This window comes from Zingiber officinale, chromosome 9A, assembly GCF_018446385.1.
Source record: "Zingiber officinale cultivar Zhangliang chromosome 9A, Zo_v1.1, whole genome shotgun sequence".
Lineage (NCBI taxonomy): Eukaryota > Viridiplantae > Streptophyta > Magnoliopsida > Zingiberales > Zingiberaceae > Zingiber > Zingiber officinale.
The window spans coordinates 47,082,179-47,093,759 of record NC_056002.1 but is presented as its reverse complement, the minus strand read 5'-3'; positions in this window follow the sequence as shown (position 1 = coordinate 47,093,759).

Here is an 11,581-nt window from a genome sequence, read left to right as displayed (position 1 = left end):
CAAAACTCCAACTTGACATTTCTTATCCTTTTCTAAATGTGTCAATTTAAATTAAGTTCAAAACCTCAAAGTTTGACACATTTTACTCTTCCAAAGAGTAAACATCTTACATTAGGACCTAGATTTTCCTTTAATTACCCTAAGAAGATACCAAACCCCCAATTTGGTATTTCTTATGTTTTTCCACATTGTGCCAATTTAATTCAAACATAATTCCTTAAGATTTGGCACATGTTACTCTTTCCAAGAGTGACAATTTGGATTAAGGTTTGCATTTCCCTTAATTCCATAAGAAAATGTCGAATTCCAAATTTGGCATTACTTTTGCTTCTCTCTAGTGTGTCAATTTAAATTATATTTAACTCCTCAAATTTTGACACATATATTACTCTTTCAAAGAGTAACCCAATAACCTTTTTCTTTTTCAAAGGTTAACAATAATCTTGAAAATGCTCTCAAGTGTCAACTTTACAAAGGTTGGGTTAACTACCTTTCCAATTGGAGTTGACACTCTCTAACCTATCTAGGGTGTAGAGAATATGCTCCTAGGAACCCAAAACCTATTGGTGCTCCTTGGATGCTCTAGGTACTCACTAGGGATGGCTTCCATAGATATCTTCCTAAGGACCTTTCTAGGCTTCTTAGAAACCTTGGTCACTTCCACTAGGTCACTTCTAGGGCTAACTCCCCTTGTAACCTTATTTGTGACTTTGTTTGGCCTTTTTGGAGCCTTAGTCACCTTTACTAAGTCAACTCTAGGGATGACCTCCCTTGTGACCTTCTTTGTGACATTATTAGACTTCTTAGAAGTCTTAGTCACATTGGTCTTTGCAAAAGTACTCTTAGGGACAACTTCCCTTGTACTTTTAGCTTGACCACTAAACCTAGGGTTGGTCCCATAACTATATGGAACCCTATGAAAGGAAGTCACATCCTTCTTGGCTTTAGGTTTGTATCCCAAACCTATATAGCCATTGGATGGCTCTTGTCTAGCTTTTCCTAGGTTATGCTCATTTTGACCCCTAAGAATATTTTCCATTCTTGCTAGGGTTCTTTCTAAATTATCAAGTCTTGACCTCAAGACTTGATTTTCCGTCATTGAATCCATAGACTTGGATTTTTCTTGACCCCTATGAGCATTTATATATCTAGGCATATATCTATAATCCTTAGAGTTATTGCCTAAATTGTTATTTACCTTCCTAGCCTTAGGTGTGATAAATCTAGCATGAGGAGGGATATATTTATCCTTAGATTTATCATGCATTCTATTTTCATGATAAATAGCATTATAACGATTTAAATTTGAACTAGCATTCAAGTTAGGGTTTACCTCCCTTATCCTTGAAGCTCTCTTCTTTTCCCACTTCTTCAAGTGCACCAATTTCTTGAGCTCTCCTCTCCTTGGGCACTTTGTGTGGTAGTGACCCCACTCACCACATGTAAAGCACCTAATGTGCTTCTTCTCCTTCTTCTTCTTCTTCCTCAACTCACATTAGTTTCTAAATTAACTTTAGTGAGTTTAGGGTTTACCTCCTTTACCTTCTTGAGTGAAGGACACCTACTCTTGTAGTGCCCCATCTTACCACACTCAAAGCATTTGATGTGGTCCTTTGTGCTCTTCTTGGTAGTTGAGGTGGAGGGTTGAGCTTCCAAGATCTCCTCTTCCTTGGATTGCTCTTCTTCCTCTTCACTTGAAGATGTGGACTCTTCCACTTCTTCATCTCTTGAGGATGTGGAAGATCTCTCCTCTTCCACCTCTTCCTTCTCTTTCTCTTCCTCCTCTTCCTTTTCCTCCTCGAATGTTGACCTCTTGTCAACATCGGATTGGTCCTTCTCTTCTTGGACCAATGAGCCATTCTCCTTGAGCTCTTCCACTCCTTGGATTTTTATAGGGTCTTCATGATAGGCAATGATCTTTTTCCAAAGATCACTTGCATTCGTGGTTTCACCTACACTCAACAAAATATTAGAAGGTAGTAAATTATGCAAAATTCTTCTTACCTCCTTGTCCGCCTCCGATTGCTCTCGTTGCTCTTCGATCCAATGCCGAGGTCGGAGGCGTTTACCCTTCTTGTCTGTAGGAGCTTCAAATGGGTCACTCAAGACAACCCATTGGTTCCAATCCATTTGGAACCATGTCTCCAATCGCTTCCTCCAATAATTGAAGTCTTCTTTGTCGTACGGAGGTGGAATTCGGATATCCCATCCGAGCGGTCCTTCGGACTCCATCTTCTTCTTCCTCTAGCTTCTTGCTCTCTTGGCGGTTAGTCCGTAGAAGAGCGACCTCGCTCTGATACCACTTGTTGGGACCTTGACGCCCGCTAGAGGGGGGGTGAATAGCGTCTCACCAAATCGATGGCTTCCTACGTATTCGTTAGTGCGCAAGCGGAATAATACAATACAAATTATGAATACGAAAGCTAAAGATAAAGAAAAGAACAAGCAAACCAATGCACGTCGATGTAACGTGGTTTGGAGATGATGCTCCTACTCCACGACTGTCCGTAAGGTGGACGATCCCTCAATCCGTCGGTGGATTAGTCCCCGGAAACTCCGGCTAGCTCAAACCGCTCCTTGTGGGTGGAGAAACCTCACCACAACTTCAACCAAGAACACTTGGACACAAGAGATCCTTGAGCACTTTAGTGACTACTAATTAGGCTTTAACCAAGTCTAATTTCGTCACCTTGGCCGGCCATCCCAAGCTCCTTCTTATAGAGCTTGGAACAAATCAGTAAGCTGATTTGCCCGTTATCAGTCGACTGGTCCTTGCACCAGTCGACTGGTGTCAGCCCAACGGCTCTCTCAATGGCTATCTACAGTGCACCAGTCGACTGCTACAGTCATCAGTCGACTGCTACAGTCACCAGTCGACTGCTACAGTACCGCTACAGTAACGCTACAGTGCTACTACAGTAACGCTACAGTAAACCCTAATTCTAGGATTTTACCTCGAGTACATTCACTCAACACTTGTTCTCGCCCGACCAACCTAGACCTAGCCTTCTAGCCTCCTCCATCAGCCTTGCGTCCCTCAGATGCCTCCCCATCCTTCACGTCTTGCCTTATGGAGCTTCCATCGGCCTTGTCATTGTTGTCGGGTCTTCCTTTGCCAAGAGATCGCGCCTCCGGGACTTCATCCATTGCCAAGTCACACTTGGACTTACATTGTCAAGACTATATGCTTGGACTTACACCGCCAAGACTCATCCTTGGACTTTCCTCCTTTGCCAAGATCACACTTGGACTTACGTTGCCAAGACTACATGCTTGGACTTACATCGCCAAGACTCACCCTTGGACTTTCCTTGTTGTACCTGTATCCTGCACACTCACAATGCATATCAAATACAACAATAAACCTAACTTAAACCTTTGCCCAAACATCAAAACTTAGGGCACCTAGATTGCTCTAACAGTGGTGAGGTTTCTCCACCCACAAGGAGCTATGTGAGCTAGCCGGAGGTCTTCCGGGAGTAATCCACCGATGGATAGGGATCGTCCACCTCAAGGACACGCCATGGAGTAGGAGCTTTATCTCCAAACCATGTGAATGATCGTGTAGCTTGGTTTGCATTCTTTCTTGTCTGTAGTTTAATTTCCTTTAGCTGGTTTGTTTTGTATATTCCGCTGCGCATACTAATAAGTGTAGGAAAATCAATCGATTTGGGGGGTGCCGTCTATCCAACTCCCCTTCAAGCCGGCTGTCCAATCACCTACAAATCCTAATGAGGATTCAGAAGGTAAAATTGTCAATTCTAAATTTAAGGTTCATATAACATGTTTTAAATGCAGTGAAAAAGGACACTATAAAAATAAATGTCTGATGAATCGATCTGCACAACCGGAGGCAAAGGAGGAACCAATGCCTAGAGTCCGGAAAACGAAGGACCACATCGAATGTTTCAAGTGCAAAAAGATGGGACACTACAAATCTCAATGTCTTGAGAGAAGACCCAAGGATTCAGGGGGAGTAATTATGGTAAATAAATTTAAATTATTTGAAAATTTATATGCTTTCGATCCTTCTTGTTCGAATTGTACTATGAATTTTAAAAAGTATGAAAATCCTACATTACTTAACAAATCTAATTTAATTAATAAAAACTTAATTAATTTAAATGTAACTAAAATCAATCGATTCAACCCAAACAATAATCAAGACCAACCCAAACAATAATCAAGACCTAGATCTAGTTAATCAAAATTCATTTATTCATGATAATTTGAATTTAAATCAAAATAATAATTATCTAAAATTAACTAACAATAAACAGAACTTAACTAAAAATTTAAAAAATAAAAATAAGAAACAAAACTATAAATTAAATACAAAATCAAATTTAAGAAAACTAGAAAAATAAAATAATGTTTTGAAAAATAAAATTGATAAATTAAAAAATATTATTAATAATTTTATTAACTCACAAAATCTAGATTTAAGTTATAAATCAAAATCAAATCTAAAACAAAACTTTCATAAACTTAATTATAATCATGTACCCTTTAATTATAAAACTAATCAATATTGGTAATAATAATAATAACAATATTAAAACAACAACAATACAACAATAATATTAACAATAACAACAAAATAATAATAATAATAATAACAACATTAAAACAACAACAATACAACAATAATATTAACAATAACAATAAAACAATAATATTAAAACAACAACAACAACAATCCAACAATAATATTAACAATAACAATAAAATAATAATAATAATAACATTAAAACAACAACAATACAATAATAATATTAACAATAACAATAAAATAATAATATTAAAACAACAACAACAATAATATTAATAAATAATAATAAAACAACAATAACATCAACAACACAAACAATTTGTATCATGCATGACTTGTTTGACTTGTTATGATCATGCATACTTATCTGTTATATAATATGTCATGCATCTTCTCTTAATTTAGAACGGTTAGTTAAAAAAGTTTACCAAACCCTAAATACATAGCATCGGAATGGATTGAGATGATCGTACGTCAAGGAAAATTTGTCGAAGGCATGTCTAGGTTGAATCTTGTGTATTCTACCTAGTACACTAGACTTAGTGGATCTGACCGAACCTACCCCAGTCAAACATGAGCTAGTTAGACCAAAATTTAGTATTAAGTTTTTTGAGCGGAAACAGTTTGGAAAGTCTTCAGCAAGTGGTCCACCGTTGATACACAAAAAGGTCATTTGCCTCGCCACTGAACTGAAAACTTATCCTTAGAAAGTCTGTTTGATTAACCCAAAGCTAAGTTTGAATCTAACATGGGTTCAATAACCTTTTTCAAAATACTTATTCAATTAAATTAAATTTAATTAAAAATATTTTAAACTTAATCAAAATTATTTTAAAACTTTAATTCAAATTTAATTCAAATATTAAACCTAATTATGAAAACCCAATTTAATTTAAATGTAAACTAAAATGTAAAAACATAACTTAAAATCTAAAATTAATTATAACTTTAGATTAATCAAAATTTAATTCAAACTTCTTTAAAAAAACTAAACTAAAATTAAAATAAATTTAAACTAAACTTAAACTTAAATTAAGTGTACTTTAAATGCAAACTAAAAAATAAAACTAAATTAATTATTAATTGATTAACCCTAATCAATTTGCCTTAATAGACATAATTAATCTTTAATGACTTCAATAAATAAATCAATAATTCATAACTTTAACTTAATTAAATTAATCATTAACTTAACTTAATACACTTAATTAATGAATTTCAACTTGAAATCATAACTTTAATCAACAAATAAAGTACTTTAACCTTAAATAAAATTAATTTAAACCAATTCTAAAATTTTACCTAATTAATTCCTAAGAAACTAATTAAATTAATAATCAATTAATAACTATTAATTATGAAACTTAATTGAAATAAGCAATAATCTAAAAATTATAAATCAAATTTTTAATTCTTAATTAATAATCATACTAAATTAAACTCGAAATTAACTTTGAATTATTCAAAATTAAATTTAACTGGATCATTAATCTAAAAAATTCAACCTATAACCATAACAATTACAATTAATGTGATCATTAAATTATAAATCAACTTAATTGGCCCTAAATTAAATCTTTTATTAATTAGTTAATTATCTATAACTTTATAATTTCTAAAATTAATTTATAAATTCAATTAATTCACAAAATAGAAATAAATGTTATCATTAATATCAAATTAATTAATGATCCATTTTAACCCAAAATTAATTTAACAAAATCAAAGTTCAACTAAAATTCAATTTTAACTTAATTGCAATTAAACTCACAATCAATAAAGTCATCTCACGCAATTATAGGATTACCATACTTGAAAATTTAGAAGGGGTGAAATGCTAAGAAAATTAAAATTTAAAATATTTTTAAACATGTTTTGAAAACTTATATATCTATTTTATTAAGAAATATTTTCAAATTTTGATTGATGATTGATTGGATATATTATATATATAAATTATTGTAATTCACCACCTATGTTTTTAGATCTTTAAGTCAACCATGCCCCTTAGATACATCTAGGAATATCTTCCTTGTGGGTAACAATGATATCTAAAAAGAGTGTCTGGTTAAGGGGGAGCGACTTTATTGAAGGACATATTTTTAAATATTTTTCATGGATTATTCAAAATCTTACTTTTAAAAACATATTTTGATAAATGTTTCAAAACACTCTTTGAAAAATGCTTGATAAAACTTCTTTACAATTTTTTTTTTAAAATTATGTTAAAATCTCTTAATCAAATACTGTTTAAAAATTACTTTTACAAAATTATTTTTCAAGCATTATCTTTTCAAAATTATATTTTTCAAACTCATACTTTTTGAAAAATCTTTATTTTGATAATGATTTTGAACACTTCTTCAAACGAATTTTTGACACTAAGCATTAATATTTTTCAAAATATAATTGATGCATGTTCTAAAACCTATTATACATCTTATTATTCTCTTTCAAAAGAGTGAGGGAATACCTTAAGGACTATCCTGGGAATGTTTAAGGTACTACATCATTGTTGGTGCAAAACTTAGGAAATGCCTTATAAATAAAATACATTTATGAAAGATTCTTGTTGTTGTATGACAAAAGGGGGAGAAGAATGGTTTAAGTTAGAAATCTAAATCTTATGAATAGACCTAACTTAAACATATTTGTCAAACATCAAAATGGGGAAGATTGTTGGTGCAATCGATCTCCAAGGTTTTAATGTCAGACAAATATGTTTAAGTATCTTTAAGTATGGAGCTTAATCAAGGGAAATCCTAGTTGGAGGCTAGGCAAGAGAAATCTCAGTACATCGTGGAAGTCAGGTGGATAGATTTGGAGGACTTGATCCCTGGGTAGCCGAATACTGAGACAAGAGAAATCTCGGTATATCGTGGAAACCAGGTGGATAGGTCTGGAGGACCTGATCCCTGGGTAACCGAATACTGAGTCTTGGTGAGTGAAGCCAAGTGGTGAAAATCCTAGGGGGAGATAACCTTAGGTAACGAGAAGTCTTAGAGGAGTGAACTCTAAGCAAGGTTGCTCGGATGGTTTCCGGTCGGCCGCGCGCGGTCAACTGGACCAACGGATCTCGATAAATCTAGGATTAGATTTACCATTATATTATGTATTACTATTATTGCTGTTGGCTAATATAGTATTGCAGGAAAGGTCTTAGTGGATTAAGTGATCAAACACTGAGCAGACAAAGTTGAAACATGTCTGGAGGACCATGTTTGGCAGGTAAGTTGAGGTAAATAACTGGAGGAGCGACAATGAGGCCGGGTTCTTGAAGGGAACAACTTAAGGTCGCTGATCCAACTGAAGAAATCGAGAAGGTTTCAAAGTTGAGATCAAGACAGTTGTACTATCTTTTATATTACTCATGCATTATAATATTATTACTATACTAACATATGTTTTGCAGGATTCTTTTCTATCTAACACTGTGTTGTAGGTCTGGCTGGATCGGTCGACCGAACCGGAGGATCGGTTGACCGAACAAGAAGAGATTAAAGCAGTGTTTTGATAAGACCAGAACAGACCGAGTCTGATCAAGCCATGATCGGTCGACCGAACCCTGATGACTCAACACAGACAACAACGATCAAGAGCAGAAGGAAACTACACTGATCGGTCGACCGAACTGGATGATCGGTCGATCGAACGATCAATATTAAATGCACAGTAAATGCGAATCTCGACGAACAGGGAAGGAACCTGTTCGGTCGACAGAACAAAGGGATCGGTCGACCGAACAAAGGGATCGGTTGACCGAACCCTTAATGGACAATTAATGCCGAAGATCGAATTAACAATCAGATCTCAGCCAGGAAGGAAGGGAGCTGGTTTAGTCGACCGAACACAAGGATTGGTCGATCGAACATCGACGATCTTATAAATTGAAGCTGGAGGTCTGAGGTTAAAAAGACAATCTGTTGTGGTTCAATTCTGTGCTAGTGCTGCTCGTGCGACTACTCTACAATTCTTCTACACACAAACAAGTGTCGACCAAGATTCAACTCCTACACACAGTCGATATACTTTATTGTTTTTATATTGCACTTAATCTTATATAATATAATAGGTTGTTACTATCTTATATCATTGTATTTTGTAGCATTTCTTCTTTCCGAGATTTTCGGGAAGAAGAATCTTAGTGGATTGCTCATCGGTGCGGTCAAGGACCGCGAGCCTTCGAGTAGGAGTCGACCTAGACTCTGAACGAAATAAACAAACGTGTCTATTTACTTTCCGCTGTGCACGACTCAGATTTCAAAGGAAAAGAGAAGTTTTTAAAAAGGCGCGATATTCACCCCCCCCCCCCCTCTATCGCACCCATTCGATCTATCAGGAAGTCCAAACCCAGAAATTCAGATGAAGATTTATTTAGATACTCTTGTTCTTTGAATGGGAGAATATTCGTCAAGGTAGAGATTGTTGACGAGTGACTCATATTTGGATGAAGGCCAATGCAATGGATCATATGAAAGAAAAATATATTAAGATTTTTCGTAATAAAATTCGATTATAATTTTATATAATAGAATTCTATTACTGTTTTTCATAACAGAATTCTGGTGCGATTTTTCATAACAAAATTCTATTATGATTTTACCAGATCTGGAGTTCATGTACTATTTATAGGGATCATTGTAAACTTATTGTACAACAACAATCACAAGAATTATGTAATGTGATTCTCTTGTGTAGAGAGAATTTTAATAAAGGTTCAGCCTTTTTTGTGCAGTAAACACGTCGTCGAATTATGATAACTTTTCTTCTTTCTCTTCTTCTCCTTCCTCATGTTTGCTCTCCTTTTGTGTGTCTTTGTCTTGTTACTCCGTGCGATCTCTTTTTCTCTTTCTCTTCTTCCACTTTAGAGGTTGAAAGGTGCTACCCCCTTCTTTGCACAACAATAGCAATATCTATCCCCAATATAGCCAACTCAATTGTGCACTCGGGGCCATGCCCTTGGCTTTGTTGTTTAACTTAAGGTTATGTTGAACATTTGACCAAAACTACCATAAAGATCTAAGCTATTAAATTTCAATAGTGACAAGTTTAATTTACTCAATTGATGAAGTAAGAGGAAGGCCATCCCACACAAGAATTAGTTGAGCTAAGACTTAATAAAAAAAAAAAATAAAAAAAAAAAAATTTTAATCAGTTTAGGTTCAAGTAACACTTTTAGTAAAAATTGACTATTTTTAGTCGTTGGCCATTTTAAAAACATGGGTAAATTCTAATAGTCTCTTTAAATACATTTATATATTTCAATACAAAATTTGAAGAGAAAACTCAAGCAGCAGCGTTGGCCTAGTTTTAACCAAAACATCAACAAAGTCATTTATCAATCGCTTGATCTCTATAAAAATATGAATGGATTCCAATGGTCTTCTTAAACATCTATCTATTCGTTTCGACAATTTGATAGGAAACTCCCATATAATCATTTTGGTCAAAAGTTTTACATGGCCATATTAAAGTTGCTTGGTGAAACAATTATTTTATCTTCTCTCTCACTAGATATATATATATATATATATAATAAGGGGCATTTGATTTTAGAGATATAATTAAATAACAATCATTGATTATCATTGTTGATGTTTGGATTATAGGAATGAAAATACAAATAAGGCAATGAATTCTTAATTATAATTGGGTAATGACTCATTCCCATGTCTCCCCTTCAATGAGTCATTACTCTATATTCAACAATCAAAATATTCCCTTATTCCAAAAATACCCTTGACCCAAAACTAAATTTTTTTCCCTTAATATCAAATATCAAAATATATTTATTTTATTTTTCTTTTATATCACTTTCTCTCTCTCATCATATTTCCTCTCTTCTCATTTTAACACTCACTTTCTCTCTCCTTAATTTCTCTCGTCACATCTTCTTTCCTCTTTTTTTTTCTCATTACCCTTTCTCTCTCATCAGACTTTCTCTCTTCTTAATATCTTCCATCACACTCTCTTCCCTCTTTTTTTTCTCATCACACTTTCTCTCTCATCAATCCCTCGCATCACATTCTCTTTTCTCTTTCTCTCTCATCATATTTTCTATCTCATCACACTTTCTCTCTCTTCAATCTCTCTCATCACACTCTCTCCCTTTTTCCTCAACACACTTTTTCTTTCATTATACTTTCTCTCTCCTCAATCTCTCCCATCACATTTGCTTTCCTATTTTTTCTCATCACACTTTCTCTCTCATCATACTTCCTCTCTCCTTAATCTCTCCCATCACACTCTTTCTCCTCATTTTTTCTTATTACACTTTCTCTCTCTTCATCATTTCTCATCATATTTTCTCTCTTATCTTCTATCATCATGCTCTCTTCCATCATACTTTCTTTTCTTATTTTCTCTGATCATACTTTCTCTCTCTTCTTTCTTTCCATCACACTTTCTCTCTCATCATACTTTCTCTCTCATCATATTTTTCTCTCACATTCAACTTTCTCTCACATCTAATTTTTTCTCTTATTTTTCTTTAAGGGTAAAAAAAAAATTTTAATTTACTCCGATAAAAAATATTCAACTAACCAAACATTGCTTTTAAGAGTGATATTCATGCTCATACCCATTCCTATTCCACAATACTATGATTCTCATTCCGATTCCTATTCCTAGGAAATAACCAAACACCCCCTAAAACAATTAAAATTTAATATAATAAAATTTATAGATAAAAATATAAATAAAATAATTAATATTAATAAATAAATAAATATAAAAGAGTATATATGAATTTTAGGAATTTACTAGTATTTTTTTGAATTTTAAATAAATCATTTTATATCTCATGTGACTCCTCTCCCTCTCGTGCTACTGTGTCGCTCGATCGTCCGATGTCGCCAACCCAACCCCACTAGCGAACGACTGTCGCCTCCGTTCAGGCGAACAACCTGTAACGACTCACCTTCTACACTACTACTACTACTCTAAAGGTGGATGCTACTTAACTACTAACTCTACTTAACCGGTATAATTAAAAACCACATGAAAACCCTATCAAAAAATTTCGGCAGA